Source organism: Hyla sarda, unplaced genomic scaffold (genome assembly GCF_029499605.1).
Source record: "Hyla sarda isolate aHylSar1 unplaced genomic scaffold, aHylSar1.hap1 scaffold_689, whole genome shotgun sequence".
NCBI lineage: Eukaryota > Metazoa > Chordata > Amphibia > Anura > Hylidae > Hyla > Hyla sarda.
In genome coordinates, this window is record NW_026610706.1 from 14242 (window position 1) to 27528 (window position 13287).

General features: G+C 43.3%; 8 pseudogenes; all 8 read right to left on the reverse strand.

Moving 5' to 3' along the window:
* Positions 1-921: 921 nt before the first annotated feature.
* On the reverse strand, positions 922-1185 carry LOC130343792 (U2 spliceosomal RNA; annotated as a pseudogene).
* A 1490-nt stretch (positions 1186-2675) lies between these two features.
* Positions 2676-2940, reverse strand: LOC130343764 (U2 spliceosomal RNA; annotated as a pseudogene).
* Positions 2941-4132: 1192 nt separating this feature from the next.
* LOC130343778 (U2 spliceosomal RNA) lies at positions 4133-4396 on the reverse strand (annotated as a pseudogene).
* Positions 4397-5873: 1477 nt separating this feature from the next.
* Positions 5874-6137, reverse strand: LOC130343783 (U2 spliceosomal RNA; annotated as a pseudogene).
* Positions 6138-7612: 1475 nt separating this feature from the next.
* On the reverse strand, positions 7613-7876 carry LOC130343793 (U2 spliceosomal RNA; annotated as a pseudogene).
* Positions 7877-9343: 1467 nt separating this feature from the next.
* LOC130343827 (U2 spliceosomal RNA) lies at positions 9344-9607 on the reverse strand (annotated as a pseudogene).
* Positions 9608-11086: 1479 nt separating this feature from the next.
* LOC130343794 (U2 spliceosomal RNA) lies at positions 11087-11350 on the reverse strand (annotated as a pseudogene).
* Positions 11351-12848: 1498 nt separating this feature from the next.
* Positions 12849-13112, reverse strand: LOC130343796 (U2 spliceosomal RNA; annotated as a pseudogene).
* Positions 13113-13287: the final 175 nt, after the last annotated feature.

Sequence of the window (13287 nt, forward strand, 5' to 3'; positions counted from 1 at the left end):
GGTATCCATGGTAACTACCACAACATGGTCATCTGCAGTTTACATCTAGCCCGTGGCATTGAATGGCATTTTAAAAGTGCTAAGGGTCCTGGTGCAATAATCCTCCCATGAGGATCAGCCTCAACGGCTTTGTAGATTGCACTCATGTCAGCAACTCCATATACATTTTTTTTTCTTCATGCTTCTTTCTTCATCCTTTTTTCTTTCTGTCATTCAGACTTTCATTCATTCGATCTCTCTCACTCACTTGCTTTAACTCATTTGTTCTCACTCACTCACTCACTCAATCACTCACTCACTCATTCACTCTCACTCACTCTCACTCTCTCACTCACTCGCTCACTAAGTCAGTCTCTCTCTCTCTCTCTCTTTTTCTTTTTATATATATTTTTTTCCGTCTTCTTCTTCTTCTTCTTCTTCTTCTTCTTCAGACCCTGTCATAGCACTAATGCCTTTCCAATACCACCAGCAGATGGAGACACTCCATTGCAACATTGGTTGTGAGCAGCAGTTTCTAAAAACAAATGCCTCATGGCGGATTTCCCATCCATCAATGGATGGTAAATTTTGTTTTTATCATTCACTGACCACAGAAACCAATGCATGGTCAAGCAACAGCAATGACACACCCTTGTGTATAGGCATGAGACCCTCATGTCATTTAACAGGATTCAGCACCACCCACAAGACAGCTACCTGTCATGTCATGTCAAACCTGCACAGGTGTGCTAGATTATTATTATTTAGTTTTATTTTATTTTTTTACACCAATCAGTGTGCAAACATGGTCATTAAAACGCTAAATGAATAGACGTTCATAAACCAGTCAGTGCAACTCATCATTTTGGTCTCCAATTCTCAAACTCAAATTCTCACCCACGGAGGATTAAATGAGAATCTTTCTTGTTTAACACTGGAATGGGGTGGTGCACTGTTCACTACCCGAAGATACTGCCACATCGGGTCAATGCATAGGGCGACAGAAGCAAGCTTCCAAATCAGCTCCCTTTCTCAAAAATCCATTTAATTTATGGTCCCCAGATAGGGAACGTATGTATCAGTATGTGCTCACAAGTCACCCAAGTGCAAGTATTCACACAAAAAAAAACGTGCCTCAGGATGCGATCTGTCGCAAGATCCTTTCTTTTTTTACACTTGATCTAAGCCAAAAGGCCTAGAGGGGATAACCGGGAAAGGGGTGGACCCAACCATGTCCCCTTCATGAGCACTCACATTACTCATAGGAATGGAAGGAAGGCTGGCAGCCAACCAGCCTCCCATACACTTTCTGGGTGGGTGGCAGTCAGCCACCCATACATACATACAGCACAGGCTAAACCCACATCATCACTTAAAAAAAGGACAGGCGACCATTGCACTCTGATGGAGCATTTAGCAATGCAATCCATAGCCTGGCTTTTGCCTGAACCCCCATCACTCCTCCTCTTGCATATAAGACAATATTTCAGATCTGCATATGAAAACAACACGCCTACCTTTGTTGCACATAGCTGCCTGCCTGTCTCTAGTTACCCCACTGGCTGTAGCTGCGTCCCTTCCGACATGGAATAACACCAACTGTAACGATAAACTGAAAATTAACAGTATAAACCTGCATCATTTTGGACTCTGGTATTTGCTGAATCCGGGTGACCTGACAATCGATGGTGGTGCCGCTGGTGATTCTGGCCTTCTTGGAATCTGTTGGGCCTATGTGTTAGCTCACACATCACTTGGGTATCCATGGTAACTACCACAACATGGTCATCTGCAGTTTACATCTAGCCCGTGGCATTGAATGGCATTTTAAAAGTGCTAAGGGTCCTGGTGCAATAATCCTCCCATGAGGATCAGCCTCAACGGCTTTGTAGATTGCACTCATGTCAGCAACTCCATATACATTTTTTTTTCTTCATGCTTCTTTCTTCATCCTTTTTTCTTTCTGTCATTCAGACTTTCATTCATTCGATCTCTCTCACTCACTTGCTTTAACTCATTTGTTCTCACTCACTCACTCACTCACTCACTCACTCAATCACTCACTCACTCATTCACTCTCACTCACTCTCACTCTCTCACTCACTCGCTCACTAAGTCAGTCTCTCTCTCTCTCTCTCTTTTTCTTTTTATATATATTTTTTTCCGTCTTCTTCTTCTTCTTCTTCTTCTTCTTCTTCTTCTTCAGACCCTGTCATAGCACTAATGCCTTTCCAATACCACCAGCAGATGGAGACACTCCATTGCAACATTGGTTGTGAGCAGCAGTTTCTAAAAACAAATGCCTCATGGCGGATTTCCCATCCATCAATGGATGGTAAATTTTGTTTTTATCATTCACTGACCACAGAAACCAATGCATGGTCAAGCAACAGCAATGACACACCCTTGTGTATAGGCATGAGACCCTCATGTCATTTAACAGGATTCAGCACCACCCACAAGACAGCTACCTGTCATGTCATGTCAAACCTGCACAGGTGTGCTAGATTATTATTATTTAGTTTTATTTTATTTTTTTACACCAATCAGTGTGCAAACATGGTCATTAAAACGCTAAATGAATAGACGTTCATAAACCAGTCAGTGCAACTCATCATTTTGGTCTCCAATTCTCAAACTCAAATTCTCACCCACGGAGGATTAAATGAGAATCTTTCTTGTTTAACACTGGAATGGGGTGGTGCACTGTTCACTACCCGAAGATACTGCCACATCGGGTCAATGCATAGGGCGACAGAAGCAAGCTTCCAAATCAGCTCCCTTTCTCAAAAATCCATTTAATTTATGGTCCCCAGATAGGGAACGTATGTATCAGTATGTGCTCACAAGTCACCCAAGTGCAAGTATTCACACAAAAAAAAAACGTGCCTCAGGATGCGATCTGTCGCAAGATCCTTTCTTTTTTTACACTTGATCTAAGCCAAAAGGCCTAGAGGGGATAACCGGGAAAGGGGTGGACCCAACCATGTCCCCTTCATGAGCACTCACATTACTCATAGGAATGGAAGGAAGGCTGGCAGCCAACCAGCCTCCCATTCACTTTCTGGGTGGGTGGCAGTCAGCCACCCATACATACATACAGCACAGGCTAAACCCACATCATCACTTAAAAAAAGGACAGGCGACCCGATGGTGGTGCCGCTGGTGATTCTGGCCTTCTTGGAATCTGTTGGGCCTATGTGTTAGCTCACACATCACTTGGGTATCCATGGTAACTACCACAACATGGTCATCTGCAGTTTACATCTAGCCCGTGGCATTGAATGGCATTTTAAAAGTGCTAAGGGTCCTGGTGCAATAATCCTCCCATGAGGATCAGCCTCAACGGCTTTGTAGATTGCACTCATGTCAGCAACTCCATATACATTTTTTTTTCTTCATGCTTCTTTCTTCATCCTTTTTTCTTTCTGTCATTCAGACTTTCATTCATTCGATCTCTCTCACTCACTTGCTTTAACTCATTTGTTCTCACTCACTCACTCACTCACTCACTCATTCACTCTCACTCACTCTCACTCTCTCACTCACTCGCTCACTAAGTCAGTCTCTCTCTCTCTCTCTCTTTTTCTTTTTATATATATTTTTTTCCGTCTTCTTCTTCTTCTTCTTCTTCTTCTTCTTCTTCTTCTTCTTCTTCTTCAGACCCTGTCATAGCACTAATGCCTTTCCAATACCACCAGCAGATGGAGACACTCCATTGCAACATTGGTTGTGAGCAGCAGTTTCTAAAAACAAATGCCTCATGGCGGATTTCCCATCCATCAATGGATGGTAAATTTTGTTTTTATCATTCACTGACCACAGAAACCAATGCATGGTCAAGCAACAGCAATGACACACCCTTGTGTATAGGCATGAGACCCTCATGTCATTTAACAGGATTCAGCACCACCCACAAGACAGCTACCTGTCATGTCATGTCAAACCTGCACAGGTGTGCTAGATTATTATTATTTAGTTTTATTTTATTTTTTTACACCAATCAGTGTGCAAACATGGTCATTAAAACGCTAAATGAATAGACGTTCATAAACCAGTCAGTGCAACTCATCATTTTGGTCTCCAATTCTCAAACTCAAATTCTCACCCACGGAGGATTAAATGAGAATCTTTCTTGTTTAACACTGGAATGGGGTGGTGCACTGTTCACTACCCGAAGATACTGCCACATCGGGTCAATGCATAGGGCGACAGAAGCAAGCTTCCAAATCAGCTCCCTTTCTCAAAAATCCATTTAATTTATGGTCCCCAGATAGGGAACGTATGTATCAGTATGTGCTCACAAGTCACCCAAGTGCAAGTATTCACACAAAAAAAAACGTGCCTCAGGATGCGATCTGACGCAAGATCCTTTCTTTTTGTACACTTGATCTAAGCCAAAAGGCCTAGAGGGGATAACCGGGAAAGGGGTGGACCCAACCATGTCCCCTTCATGAGCACTCACATTACTCATAGGAATGGAAGGAAGGCTGGCAGCCAACCAGCCTCCCATACACTTTCTGGGTGGGTGGCAGTCAGCCACCCATACATACATACAGCACAGGCTAAACCCACATCATCACTTAAAAAAAGGACAGGCGACCATTGCACTCTGATGGAGCATTTAGCAATGCAATCCATAGCCTGGCTTTTGCCTGAACCCCCATCACTCCTCCTCTTGCATATAAGACAATATTTCAGATCTGCATATGAAAACAACACGCCTACCTTTGTTGCACATAGCTGCCTGCCTGTCTCTAGTTACCCCACTGGCTGTAGCTGCGTCCCTTCCGACATGGAATAACACCAACTGTAACGATAAACTGAAAATTAACAGTATAAACCTGCATCATTTTGGACTCTGGTATTTGCTGAATCCGGGTGACCTGACAATCGATGGTGGTGCCGCTGGTGATTCTGGCCTTCTTGGAATCTGTTGGGCCTATGTGTTAGCTCACACATCACTTGGGTATCCATGGTAACTACCACAACATGGTCATCTGCAGTTTACATCTAGCCCGTGGCATTGAATGGCATTTTAAAAGTGCTAAGGGTCCTGGTGCAATAATCCTCCCATGAGGATCAGCCTCAACGGCTTTGTAGATTGCACTCATGTCAGCAACTCCATATACATTTTTTTTTCTTCATGCTTCTTTCTTCATCCTTTTTTCTTTCTGTCATTCAGACTTTCATTCATTCGATCTCTCTCACTCACTTGCTTTAACTCATTTGTTCTCACTCACTCACTCACTCACTCACTCAATCACTCACTCACTCATTCACTCTCACTCACTCTCACTCTCTCACTCACTCGCTCACTAAGTCAGTCTCTCTCTCTCTCTCTCTTTTTCTTTTTATATATATTTTTTTCCGTCTTCTTCTTCTTCTTCTTCTTCTTCTTCAGACCCTGTCATAGCACTAATGCCTTTCCAATACCACCAGCAGATGGAGACACTCCATTGCAACATTGGTTGTGAGCAGCAGTTTCTAAAAACAAATGCCTCATGGCGGATTTCCCATCCATCAATGGATGGTAAATTTTGTTTTTATCATTCACTGACCACAGAAACCAATGCATGGTCAAGCAACAGCAATGACACACCCTTGTGTATAGGCATGAGACCCTCATGTCATTTAACAGGATTCAGCACCACCCACAAGACAGCTACCTGTCATGTCATGTCAAACCTGCACAGGTGTGCTAGATTATTATTATTTAGTTTTATTTTATTTTTTTACACCAATCAGTGTGCAAACATGGTCATTAAAACGCTAAATGAATAGACGTTCATAAACCAGTCAGTGCAACTCATCATTTTGGTCTCCAATTCTCAAACTCAAATTCTCACCCACGGAGGATTAAATGAGAATCTTTCTTGTTTAACACTGGAATGGGGTGGTGCACTGTTCACTACCCGAAGATACTGCCACATCGGGTCAATGCATATGGCGACAGAAGCAAGCTTCCAAATCAGCTCCCTTTCTCAAAAATCCATTTAATTTATGGTCCCCAGATAGGGAACGTATGTATCAGTATGTGCTCACAAGTCACCCAAGTGCAAGTATTCACACAAAAAAAAACGTGCCTCAGGATGCGATCTGTCGCAAGATCCTTTCTTTTTTTACACTTGATCTAAGCCAAAAGGCCTAGAGGGGATAACCGGGAAAGGGGTGGACCCAACCATGTCCCCTTCATGAGCACTCACATTACTCATAGGAATGGAAGGAAGGCTGGCAGCCAACCAGCCTCCCATACACTTTCTGGGTGGGTGGCAGTCAGCCACCCATACATACATACAGCACAGGCTAAACCCACATCATCACTTAAAAAAAGGACAGGCGACCATTGCACTCTGATGGAGCATTTAGCAATGCAATCCATAGCCTGGCTTTTGCCTGAACCCCCATCACTCCTCCTCTTGCATATAAGACAATATTTCAGATCTGCATATGAAAACAACACGCCTACCTTTGTTGCACATAGCTGCCTGCCTGTCTCTAGTTACCCCACTGGCTGTAGCTGCGTCCCTTCCGACATGGAATAACACCAACTGTAACGATAAACTGAAAATTAACAGTATAAACCTGCATCATTTTGGACTCTGGTATTTGCTGAATCCGGGTGACCTGACAATCGATGGTGGTGCCGCTGGTGATTCTGGCCTTCTTGGAATCTGTTGGGCCTATGTGTTAGCTCACACATCACTTGGGTATCCATGGTAACTACCACAACATGGTCATCTGCAGTTTACATCTAGCCCGTGGCATTGAATGGCATTTTAAAAGTGCTAAGGGTCCTGGTGCAATAATCCTCCCATGAGGATCAGCCTCAACGGCTTTGTAGATTGCACTCATGTCAGCAACTCCATATACATTTTTTTTTCTTCATGCTTCTTTCTTCATCCTTTTTTCTTTCTGTCATTCAGACTTTCATTCATTCGATCTCTCTCACTCACTTGCTTTAACTCATTTGTTCTCACTCACTCACTCACTCAATCACTCACTCACTCATTCACTCTCACTCACTCTCACTCTCTCACTCACTCGCTCACTAAGTCAGTCTCTCTCTCTCTCTCTCTTTTTCTTTTTATATATATTTTTTTCCGTCTTCTTCTTCTTCTTCTTCTTCTTCTTCTTCTTCAGACCCTGTCATAGCACTAATGCCTTTCCAATACCACCAGCAGATGGAGACACTCCATTGCAACATTGGTTGTGAGCAGCAGTTTCTAAAAACAAATGCCTCATGGCGGATTTCCCATCCATCAATGGATGGTAAATTTTGTTTTTATCATTCACTGACCACAGAAACCAATGCATGGTCAAGCAACAGCAATGACACACCCTTGTGTATAGGCATGAGACCCTCATGTCATTTAACAGGATTCAGCACCACCCACAAGACAGCTACCTGTCATGTCATGTCAAACCTGCACAGGTGTGCTAGATTATTATTATTTAGTTTTATTTTATTTTTTTACACCAATCAGTGTGCAAACATGGTCATTAAAACGCTAAATGAATAGACGTTCATAAACCAGTCAGTGCAACTCATCATTTTGGTCTCCAATTCTCAAACTCAAATTCTCACCCACGGAGGATTAAATGAGAATCTTTCTTGTTTAACACTGGAATGGGGTGGTGCACTGTTCACTACCCGAAGATACTGCCACATCGGGTCAATGCATAGGGCGACAGAAGCAAGCTTCCAAATCAGCTCCCTTTCTCAAAAATCCATTTAATTTATGGTCCCCAGATAGGGAACGTATGTATCAGTATGTGCTCACAAGTCACCCAAGTGCAAGTATTCACACAAAAAAAAACGTGCCTCAGGATGCGATCTGTCGCAAGATCCTTTCTTTTTTTACACTTGATCTAAGCCAAAAGGCCTAGAGGGGATAACCGGGAAAGGGGTGGACCCAACCATGTCCCCTTCATGAGCACTCACATTACTCATAGGAATGGAAGGAAGGCTGGCAGCCAACCAGCCTCCCATACACTTTCTGGGTGGGTGGCAGTCAGCCACCCATACATACATACAGCACAGGCTAAACCCACATCATCACTTAAAAAAAGGACAGGCGACCATTGCACTCTGATGGAGCATTTAGCAATGCAATCCATAGCCTGGCTTTTGCCTGAACCCCCATCACTCCTCCTCTTGCATATAAGACAATATTTCAGATCTGCATATGAAAACAACACGCCTACCTTTGTTGCACATAGCTGCCTGCCTGTCTCTAGTTACCCCACTGGCTGTAGCTGCGTCCCTTCCGACATGGAATAACACCAACTGTAACGATAAACTGAAAATTAACAGTATAAACCTGCATCATTTTGGACTCTGGTATTTGCTGAATCCGGGTGACCTGACAATCGATGGTGGTGCCGCTGGTGATTCTGGCCTTCTTGGAATCTGTTGGGCCTATGTGTTAGCTCACACATCACTTGGGTATCCATGGTAACTACCACAACATGGTCATCTGCAGTTTACATCTAGCCCGTGGCATTGAATGGCATTTTAAAAGTGCTAAGGGTCCTGGTGCAATAATCCTCCCATGAGGATCAGCCTCAACGGCTTTGTAGATTGCACTCATGTCAGCAACTCCATATACATTTTTTTTTCTTCATGCTTCTTTCTTCATCCTTTTTTCTTTCTGTCATTCAGACTTTCATTCATTCGATCTCTCTCACTCACTTGCTTTAACTCATTTGTTCTCACTCACTCACTCACTCACTCAATCACTCACTCACTCATTCACTCTCACTCACTCTCACTCTCTCACTCACTCGCTCACTAAGTCAGTCTCTCTCTCTCTCTCTCTTTTTCTTTTTATATATATTTTTTTCCGTCTTCTTCTTCTTCTTCTTCTTCAGACCCTGTCATAGCACTAATGCCTTTCCAATACCACCAGCAGATGGAGACACTCCATTGCAACATTGGTTGTGAGCAGCAGTTTCTAAAAACAAATGCCTCATGGCGGATTTCCCATCCATCAATGGATGGTAAATTTTGTTTTTATCATTCACTGACCACAGAAACCAATGCATGGTCAAGCAACAGCAATGACACACCCTTGTGTATAGGCATGAGACCCTCATGTCATTTAACAGGATTCAGCACCACCCACAAGACAGCTACCTGTCATGTCATGTCAAACCTGCACAGGTGTGCTAGATTATTATTATTTAGTTTTATTTTATTTTTTTACACCAATCAGTGTGCAAACATGGTCATTAAAACGCTAAATGAATAGACGTTCATAAACCAGTCAGTGCAACTCATCATTTTGGTCTCCAATTCTCAAACTCAAATTCTCACCCACGGAGGATTAAATGAGAATCTTTCTTGTTTAACACTGGAATGGGGTGGTGCACTGTTCACTACCCGAAGATACTGCCACATCGGGTCAATGCATAGGGCAACAGAAGCAAGCTTCCAAATCAGCTCCCTTTCTCAAAAATCCATTTAATTTATGGTCCCCAGATAGGGAACGTATGTATCAGTATGTGCTCACAAGTCACCCAAGTGCAAGTATTCACACAAAAAAAAACGTGCCTCAGGATGCGATCTGTCGCAAGATCCTTTCTTTTTTTACACTTGATCTAAGCCAAAAGGCCTAGAGGGGATAACCGGGAAAGGGGTGGACCCAACCATGTCCCCTTCATGAGCACTCACATTACTCATAGGAATGGAAGGAAGGCTGGCAGCCAACCAGCCTCCCATACACTTTCTGGGTGGGTGGCAGTCAGCCACCCATACATACATACAGCACAGGCTAAACCCACATCATCACTTAAAAAAAGGACAGGCGACCATTGCACTCTGATGGAGCATTTAGCAATGCAATCCATAGCCTGGCTTTTGCCTGAACCCCCATCACTCCTCCTCTTGCATATAAGACAATATTTCAGATCTGCATATGAAAACAACACGCCTACCTTTGTTGCACATAGCTGCCTGCCTGTCTCTAGTTACCCCACTGGCTGTAGCTGCGTCCCTTCCGACATGGAATAACACCAACTGTAACGATAAACTGAAAATTAACAGTATAAACCTGCATCATTTTGGACTCTGGTATTTGCTGAATCCGGGTGACCTGACAATCGATGGTGGTGCCGCTGGTGATTCTGGCCTTCTTGGAATCTGTTGGGCCTATGTGTTAGCTCACACATCACTTGGGTATCCATGGTAACTACCACAACATGGTCATCTGCAGTTTACATCTAGCCCGTGGCATTGAATGGCATTTTAAAAGTGCTAAGGGTCCTGGTGCAATAATCCTCCCATGAGGATCAGCCTCAACGGCTTTGTAGATTGCACTCATGTCAGCAACTCCATATACATTTTTTTTTCTTCATGCTTCTTTCTTCATCCTTTTTTCTTTCTGTCATTCAGACTTTCATTCATTCGATCTCTCTCACTCACTTGCTTTAACTCATTTGTTCTCACTCACTCACTCACTCACTCAATCACTCACTCACTCATTCACTCTCACTCACTCTCACTCTCTCACTCACTCGCTCACTAAGTCAGTCTCTCTCTCTCTCTCTCTTTTTCTTTTTATATATATTTTTTTCCGTCTTCTTCTTCTTCTTCTTCTTCTTCTTCTTCTTCAGACCCTGTCATAGCACTAATGCCTTTCCAATACCACCAGCAGATGGAGACACTCCATTGCAACATTGGTTGTGAGCAGCAGTTTCTAAAAACAAATGCCTCATGGCGGATTTCCCATCCATCAATGGATGGTAAATTTTGTTTTTATCATTCACTGACCACAGAAACCAATGCATGGTCAAGCAACAGCAATGACACACCCTTGTGTATAGGCATGAGACCCTCATGTCATTTAACAGGATTCAGCACCACCCACAAGACAGCTACCTGTCATGTCATGTCAAACCTGCACAGGTGTGCTAGATTATTATTATTTAGTTTTATTTTATTTTTTTACACCAATCAGTGTGCAAACATGGTCATTAAAACGCTAAATGAATAGACGTTCATAAACCAGTCAGTGCAACTCATCATTTTGGTCTCCAATTCTCAAACTCAAATTCTCACCCACGGAGGATTAAATGAGAATCTTTCTTGTTTAACACTGGAATGGGGTGGTGCACTGTTCACTACCCGAAGATACTGCCACATCGGGTCAATGCATAGGGCGACAGAAGCAAGCTTCCAAATCAGCTCCCTTTCTCAAAAATCCATTTAATTTATGGTCCCCAGATAGGGAACGTATGTATCAGTATGTGCTCACAAGTCACCCAAGTGCAAGTATTCACACAAAAAAAAACGTGCCTCAGGATGCGATCTGTCGCAAGATCCTTTCTTTTTTTACACTTGATCTAAGCCAAAAGGCCTAGAGGGGATAACCGGGAAAGGGGTGGACCCAACCATGTCCCCTTCATGAGCACTCACATTACTCATAGGAATGGAAGGAAGGCTGGCAGCCAACCAGCCTCCCATACACTTTCTGGGTGGGTGGCAGTCAGCCACCCATACATACATACAGCACAGGCTAAACCCACATCATCACTTAAAAAAAGGACAGGCGACCATTGCACTCTGATGGAGCATTTAGCAATGCAATCCATAGCCTGGCTTTTGCCTGAACCCCCATCACTCCTCCTCTTGCATATAAGACAATATTTCAGATCTGCATATGAAAACAACACGCCTACCTTTGTTGCACATAGCTGCCTGCCTGTCTCTAGTTACCCCACTGGCTGTAGCTGCGTCCCTTCCGACATGGAATAACACCAACTGTAACGATAAACTGAAAATTAACAGTATAAACCTGCATCATTTTGGACTCTGGTATTTGCTGAATCCGGGTGACCTGACAATCGATGGTGGTGCCGCTGGTGATTCTGGCCTTCTTGGAATCTGTTGGGCCTATGTGTTAGCTCACACATCACTTGGGTATCCATGGTAACTACCACAACATGGTCATCTGCAGTTTACATCTAGCCCGTGGCATTGAATGGCATTTTAAAAGTGCTAAGGGTCCTGGTGCAATAATCCTCCCATGAGGATCAGCCTCAACGGCTTTGTAGATTGCACTCATGTCAGCAACTCCATATACATTTTTTTTTCTTCATGCTTCTTTCTTCATCCTTTTTTCTTTCTGTCATTCAGACTTTCATTCATTCGATCTCTCTCACTCACTTGCTTTAACTCATTTGTTCTCACTCACTCACTCACTCACTCAATCACTCACTCACTCATTCACTCTCACTCACTCTCACTCTCTCACTCACTCGCTACTCTCACTCTCTCACTCACTCGCTCACTAAGTCAGTCTCTCTCTCTCTCTCTCTTTTTCTTTTTATATATATTTTTTTCCGTCTTCTTCTTCTTCTTCTTCTTCTTCTTCAGACCCTGTCATAGCACTAATGCCTTTCCAATACCACCAGCAGATGGAGACACTCCATTGCAACATTGGTTGTGAGCAGCAGTTTCTAAAAACAAATGCCTCATGGCGGAATTCCCATCCATCAATGGATGGTAAATTTTGTTTTTATCATTCACTGACCACAGAAACCAATGCATGGTCAAGCAACAGCAATGACACACCCTTGTGTATAGGCATGAGACCCTCATGTCATTTAACAGGATTCAGCACCACCCACAAGACAGCTACCTGTCATGTCATGTCAAACCTGCACAGGTGTGCTAGATTATTATTATTTAGTTTTATTTTATTTTTTTACACCAATCAGTGTGCAAACATGGTCATTAAAACGCTAAATGAATAGACGTTCATAAACCAGTCAGTGCAACTCATCATTTTGGTCTCCAATTCTCAAACTCAAATTCTCACCCACGGAGGATTAAATGAGAATCTTTCTTGTTTAACACTGGAATGGGGTGGTGCACTGTTCACTACCCGAAGATACTGCCACATCGGGTCAATGCATAGGGCGACAGAAGCAAGCTTCCAAATCAGCTCCCTTTCTCAAAAATCCATTTAATTTATGGTCCCCAGATAGGGAACGTATGTATCAGTATGTGCTCACAAGTCACCCAAGTGCAAGTATTCACACAAAAAAAAACGTGCCTCAGGATGCGATCTGTCGCAAGATCCTTTCTTTTTTTACACTTGATCTAAGCCAAAAGGCCTAGAGGGGATAACCGGGAAAGGGGTGGACCCAACCATGTCCCCTTCATGAGCACTCACATTACTCATAGGAATGGAAGGAAGGCTGGCAGCCAACCAGCCTCCCATACACTTTCTGGGTGGGTGGCAGTCAGCCACCCATACATACATACAGCACAGGCTAAACCCACATCATCACTTAAAAAAA